Genomic DNA, 6,572 nt, shown 5'->3' with positions numbered 1-6,572 from the left:
GTTCTCGTCATTTCAATTCGGGTCTTTCAGTCACAGTGAAAACCGGGGACATTTCCGGGGACAGATCCAGCCGGGGACAGGTAGCCAAAATCGGGGCCTGTCCCCGGAAACGGGGACGCTGGTACCATGTAGGGGTGTCTCAATCCAAACATGAATGATAAACGCAGACTTTTGATGGACGTAGGAACTCTGTTAATCACATGAGTTTTTATCGTTTAACAAGTTTACCCATTCAGGGTTATTCACGTCATGTTTAGTACGTTTCTTAATGTCATTCTAATGAATAGCTGCAGTTCGCCCACAATCAAGTTTCTTGATTTGATTGTATTGGCAGCTGTCTAATTTGCTAGTGAGCCTGAAGCTAACATTAGCCAGCAGCTAAAACCACATATATCACAATATCTACACTATCAATGTCCCCTTTTGGATGTATTTAACACCAGGGCGAAAGGGGTTGTTTGTAACGTACAAGGAGGAGGAGAGACGGGTGTTGGTGGGTTTCCCAGGGGGATCTCCAGGACGGCAATGAGTTCGATGGCCTGGCTGGGTCTGATATAGTCTGTTTCTCAACACTTCCTTTAACTGCCGTTAGCTTGTTAGCACCTGGCCCTGGAGTTAAGTGCTGGTGGGGTTCAGATTGCAGCATTGGTGGCTGGTTGCTAGCTGACTGTGGGCTAACGGTAACTAGCTAGCTATTGTCCCGGGGCTATAGCGGTCATCCCAACTGTCTAAACTGGCTAAATTAGCATTAGATCTATCTATCTATCTTCTATCTATCTATCTATCTATCTTAATAACGTTAAGTACTAGTGAACTTATTCGAGGGGTTAGCTCAGTACTGTTAACTGTGGAAAACCATGTAGAATCAACTGAGCGTTTTGATGAATAATAAATATGTTAACCACCAAGCATTAGTATTAACGTTAGCTACTTGAACAGCACATGTAGTAACGTAAAGCGTAATCTCGTCAAATGCTACCTAGGTCTTTTTGTGAATGTACCAGATTCAAACTTTTGTTTAAAGTATAATTAGGACGGAGAGCGCATTTTAAGATTGACCGTATTCGTTTTTGGGAGTGCTAGGGGCATCCTATGATAGCATCAAATCACTATTTTTAACATAAGAAGGCTCATCACAACATGAAACTGTTGTCTACCAGGGGGGTCTACACATTAACGTGAGTTACTAAAAGAAAGGTTTTAACAAATCACTGTAACTGTTGTATTTTCTGGTCGCCGTAGGGAGGTCAAAGTAGGGAGGATTTGCCATAGAGCCGGCGGGCACGCCCGAAAACGCTACGTGGCACCTCTCCCTCCAGCCCATGGGCCCACCACTTGTGGGAGGAAACCAATGGGTTGGGTGCACGCTACATGGGTGGAGCGAAGGTCAGGGGCTTCAACGGACCAGACCGGGCGGCAGAGTCTGGCTCTGGGGACATGGGATGTCACCTCTCGAGGGGGAAGGAGCCGAAACTTGTGCGGGAGGTGGAGCGCTACCAGTTAGATCTGGTGGGGCCTCCCTCACCACAGTCTGGTTGGAACCATACTCCTGGATAGGGGTTGGACTCTGTCCTACTCCAGAGTGCCCATGGTGTGAGGCGCCGGGCGGGTGTGGGGATACACAAGCCCGGCTGAGCGCTGCTGCGTTGGAGTTTACCCGGGGGACGAGAGGGTCGCCTCCCTACGCCTGCGGGTGATGGGGAGAAAAACTCTGACTGTGTTTGTGCAGATGCAACAAACAAGAGTCGGGTATTCGGCCTTTCTGGAGACCTTGAATGGAGTCCTGGATGGGGCTCCAGTAGGGACTCCAAGGTTCTGCTGGGGGACGTGGTGATGATGGAGATTTTGGAGAGGGTGATTGGGAGGAACGGCCTCCTGATCTAAACCAGAGTGATTGTCTGTTGTTGGACTTTGGTGCTAGTCATGAATGTCCATCACAAACAATGTTCAAACATTGGAAGCCATAAGTGTACGTGGTACCAGAGCACCCTAGGCTAAAGGTCAATGATCGATTTCATAATTGTTTTATCTGATCTGAGGCTGTATGTTTTGGACACTCAGGTGAAGAAAGGGCAGAGCTGTCAACTGATCACCATCTGGTGGTGAGTGGGTCAGAGGGTTGGGGAAGACCTAAACAGACTGGTAAGCCCAAACGGGTAGTGGGGTAAATTGGAATGTCTGGAGGAGGCCCCTGTCCAACAGACTTTCAACTTACAACTCCGGGAGCTTTTTGGGCATCCCTGTGGAGGTGGGGCATGTGCCTTGACGAGTGGACAATGTTCCAAGTTTCCATTGCTGAAGCGCGCCGGCTGCTGTGGCATAGGGTCCTAGGTGCCTTAAGGGGTGGTAACCCACGAACACCCTGGTGGACACCGGTGGTCAGGGAAGCCGTCCGACTGAAGAAGGAGTCTTTCCGGGATAAGTTATCAGAGGATCCGGAGGCAGTTGCAAGGTACCAACAGGGCCGAAGGGCTGCAGCCTTGCTGCGACAGAGGCAAAGCAGCAGATGTGGGAGAAGTTCAGAGAAGACATGGAGAAGGACTTTGTTTGGCACCAAGGTGCTTCTGGAAAAACCATTGCCACCTCAGGAGGGTGAAGTGAGGAATATCCAAGCTGTATACAGTAAGGATGGGACGTTGTTGACCTCAACTGAGGAGGTAATAGAGCGGTAGAAGGAGCACTTTGAGGAACTCCTAAATCCAGCTGACACATCCTCTGTGGTGGAGGCAGAGCAGGGGGATGATGAGAGATTGTCGTCAATTTCCCTGCTGGAAGTCACTGAGGTAGTCAAACAACTCCACAGCGGCAAAGCCCAGGGATTGATGAGATCCGTCCAGAAATGCTGAAAGCTCTGGGTGTTAAGGGGTGTCTTGGTTGACTGACCTCTTTAACATTGCGTGGAAGTCTGGGACAGTGCAGACGGGGTGGTTTCCCCTCTTAAAAGGGGGACCAGAGGGTGTGTGCCCATTACAGGGGTATCACATCTTAGCCTCCCTGGTAAAGTCTACTCATGGTGGCTGGAAAGGAGGGTTTTGTCAAAAGTCAAACCTCGGATTGAAGGGAACAATGCGGATTCGTCCTGGTTGTGGAACAAAGGACCAGATCTTCACTTTGCAAGAATCTTGGAGGGGACTTGGGAGTAAGCCCAACCAGTCTACATGTGTGTGGGATCTGGAGAAGGGTATGACCGGGTCCCTCGGGAGAAACTGTGGAGGTGCAGCGGGAGTAGGTGGGGAGGGGTCCCTTCTCAGGGCCATCCAATCTATATCTCGGCAGTAAGTCGGACTCGTTCCAGGTGAGGGTTGGCCTCCGCCAGGGCTGTTTTAATATTTGGACAGGATATGAAGCATAGTTGGGGCGGGGAGGGGTTGCAGTTTGGTGGGCTCAGGATCTCATCGCTTCTTTTTGCAGATGATGTGGTCCTGATGGCGTCATCGGTCTGTGACCTTCAGCACTCACTGGATCGGTTCGCAGCCAAGTGTGAAGTGGCCGGGATGAGGATCAGCACCTCTAAATCTGAGGCCATGGTTCTCAGCAGGAAACCGATGGAGTGCTTTCTTCATGTAGGGAGTGAGTCCTTACCCCAAGTGAAGGAGTTTAAATACCTTGGGGTTCGCAAGTGAGGGGACCATGGAGCGTGAGATTGGTCGGAGAATCGGAGCAGCAGGTGCGGTATTACATGCCATTTATCGCACCGTTGTGACATAAAGGGAGCTGAGCCAGAAGGCAAAGCTCTCGATCTACCGGGCAATTTTCGTTCCTACCCTCACCTATGGTCACGAAGGCTGGGTCATGACCAAAAGAACGAGATCCAGGGTACAAGCGGCCGAAATGGGTTTCCTCAGGAGGGTGGCTGGCGTCTCCCTTAGAGTAGGGTGAGAAGCTTACCGACGTTCACACCGCCACCGACTTGAGCGTCTAAAGTTACCAGAAGTCATCATTTTCAATGGAAGCCGGCTTTCTCAGCTGCAAGGAGCGGCAAATCTGTCGGCGTCGCGTTTTGGTGTTTTGAGCGTGTTGAGCGTAATCAGAAGTTTAAATTTTCAACTTTATGGTAATGAGCTATGACGCGGTTCAGCGGAAACAGCGGCTAACGCACGCCGCCAATCGGAATATAGACGTCCTTCACGCTGGCTGATCCTGGAGAAAATACGATGTAATCTTTCGTTCCACCAAAACATATTATTTCTGAGGACAGCTCATAATCGCCGTTGCTGGGTTACCTTCGTTTAAAATATAACGTGTTTGTACATAGGAACAAGTAACGCTACCGCCGGTCACATCCCGTCACAGTGAAGTCCGGCACGGGTCACTAGATTAGTCCGGCGGCTGCTCGCTCTGCCTGCATGCCGCTATGGCTCAGCGGCTAACGAGTCGAGCTAAAGCTAACAGACCCGTTGCGACCAATTAAACAACTTCTGTATTATATATGTAATTTATAAGGTTTCTAGTGTCAGTGTATTGGCCGTGGCTGCGTGCGCTTCTCCCGGTCGAAAGAAAACGCCGCCACGTCAGAGCGGCCAAAGCGTCACAAAGCTTCCCCGTACTTTTGACAAGCGTCTTTGGCGGGGCGGCCAGAGCTTTTTTGCCAGTCAAGTCGGTGGCGGTGTGTACGTACGGTTAGTCATCCGAGAAGGCTGGAGTAGTGCCGCTGCTCCTTTGCGTCGAAAGGAGCCAGTTGAGGTGGTTCGGGCATCTGGTAAGGATGCCTCCTGGGTGCCTCCTAGGGAGGTTTCCAGGCACGTCCAGCTGGGGAGGGTCTCGGGGAAGACCAGGACTAGGTGGAGAGATTATGGCTGAATCCAAATCCTTCGTCTTACCCCTACCCCTTACCCCTTCCCCTAGTTTTTGCGCGTTCACGCGGGACCTAGTGGTGTCCGAATACCTATTAGGACCAAGGGGAAGGGGATAGACCAAGGGGTGGATAGACCAAGGGGTGTATACCCCTACGAACCGAGTGTGGACGCGCCCTCACTTGTAAACACACAAGCAGTGTGTGGCTGCTGCATCGACCAGAGAGCACATAAACGTAAGTACTTTGTCTTAAATAATGATTTAAAAGTTACGACAGTCTGTTTTGTGGTCATGCAGTCTGTGCATATATACTTGCAACCATGTTCCTAACTGAAACTTTTTAAAAATCGCAGCTTGCAATGCTAACGCTAATCGCTAACGTTGATTTGCACAACAGTCCCACACTTCTCTGCCTTGAATGGATCGTATACATTGCATAGATTGTATAGGATATATATATATTAATATTACGGTCTATGATACATCGCTACGTGCTTACATATACGCCTGTCATCACACAGGAGGAGACAGCAGCTGATCACTTTGGGGCTGAAACGCAGAAGTTTCCTAAATCACATGTTTCATGTACTGTACATGTTGGTACTGTGGTATTGTAATCATTTGTAATTATTTGTTCATTGTTCATGCAGTTGATATTGTGTGTGGTTTGATATGGACACTGATGATATGTGAGGGGGGGTTACTGGCCAACAGGCTCAAGACTGGTCTGGAATATCAGAACAGCTGTGGTTAATTTGTTGTTTTTGGTCTTGTGTGTATTTTTTAGTTTTACACATATGAGTGCCTTTTTATGTGTGTGACATGTTAGTTATGGTGTCTAATAGTTGATAATGTTCTGGACATCATTCATGGAATGTTTTTGCTTGTTATGTTTAATTTCAGCAATAAAGACAGATTTTTGTCAACAAAATTTTTCTGACATCAATGACATTCAAAACGGTGAAACTGAAACACATACAACACACCGTGTATACAGGGTGTATTGTATGTATCATGATACATGTGTATACACATTTGGTTTGCAAACAGACATAGTACTACACAGATAAGACATCTGTCTCCCCCACCAAAGTGACATAATAACTATAAAATATATAAATGCGATATGACACTGGTGTCTCAATCCAAACAATGAATGATAAACGCAGACTTTTGATGACGTTAGGAAACTCTGTTAAATCACATGAGTTTTTATCGTTTAACAAGTTTACCCATTCAGGGTTATTCACGTCATGTTTAGTAACGTTTCTTAATGTCATTCTAATGAAATAGCTGCAGTTTCGCCCACAATCAAGTTTCTTGATTTGATTTGTATTGGCAGCTGTCTAATTTGCTAGTGAGCCTGCAAGCTAACATTAGCCAGCAGCTAAAACCACACTATCACAATATTTCACATATCAATGTCCCCTTTTGGATGTATTTAACACCAGGGCGAAAGGGGTTTGTTGTAACGTTACTCAAGGAGGCTGAGAGACGGGTGTTGGTAGGGTTTCCCAGGGGGGATCTCCAGGACGGCAATGATGTTCGATGGCCGTTGGCTGGGTCTGATATAGTCTGTTTCTCAACACTTCATTTAACTGCCGTTAGCATTGTTAGCACCTGGCCCTGGAGTTAAGTGCTGGTGGGGTTCAGATTGCAGCATTGATAGTGGCTGGTTGCTAGCTGACTGTGGGCTAACGGTAACTAGCTAGCTATTTGTCCCGGGGCTATTAGCGGTCATCCCAACTGTTCTAACTGGCTAAATTAGCATTAGATCT

Source organism: Etheostoma spectabile, chromosome 2, assembly GCF_008692095.1.
Source record: "Etheostoma spectabile isolate EspeVRDwgs_2016 chromosome 2, UIUC_Espe_1.0, whole genome shotgun sequence".
In the NCBI taxonomy this organism is placed as follows: domain Eukaryota; kingdom Metazoa; phylum Chordata; class Actinopteri; order Perciformes; family Percidae; genus Etheostoma; species Etheostoma spectabile.
The sequence above is the reverse complement of the archived record's forward strand: the minus strand, read 5'-3'. Positions refer to the sequence as shown.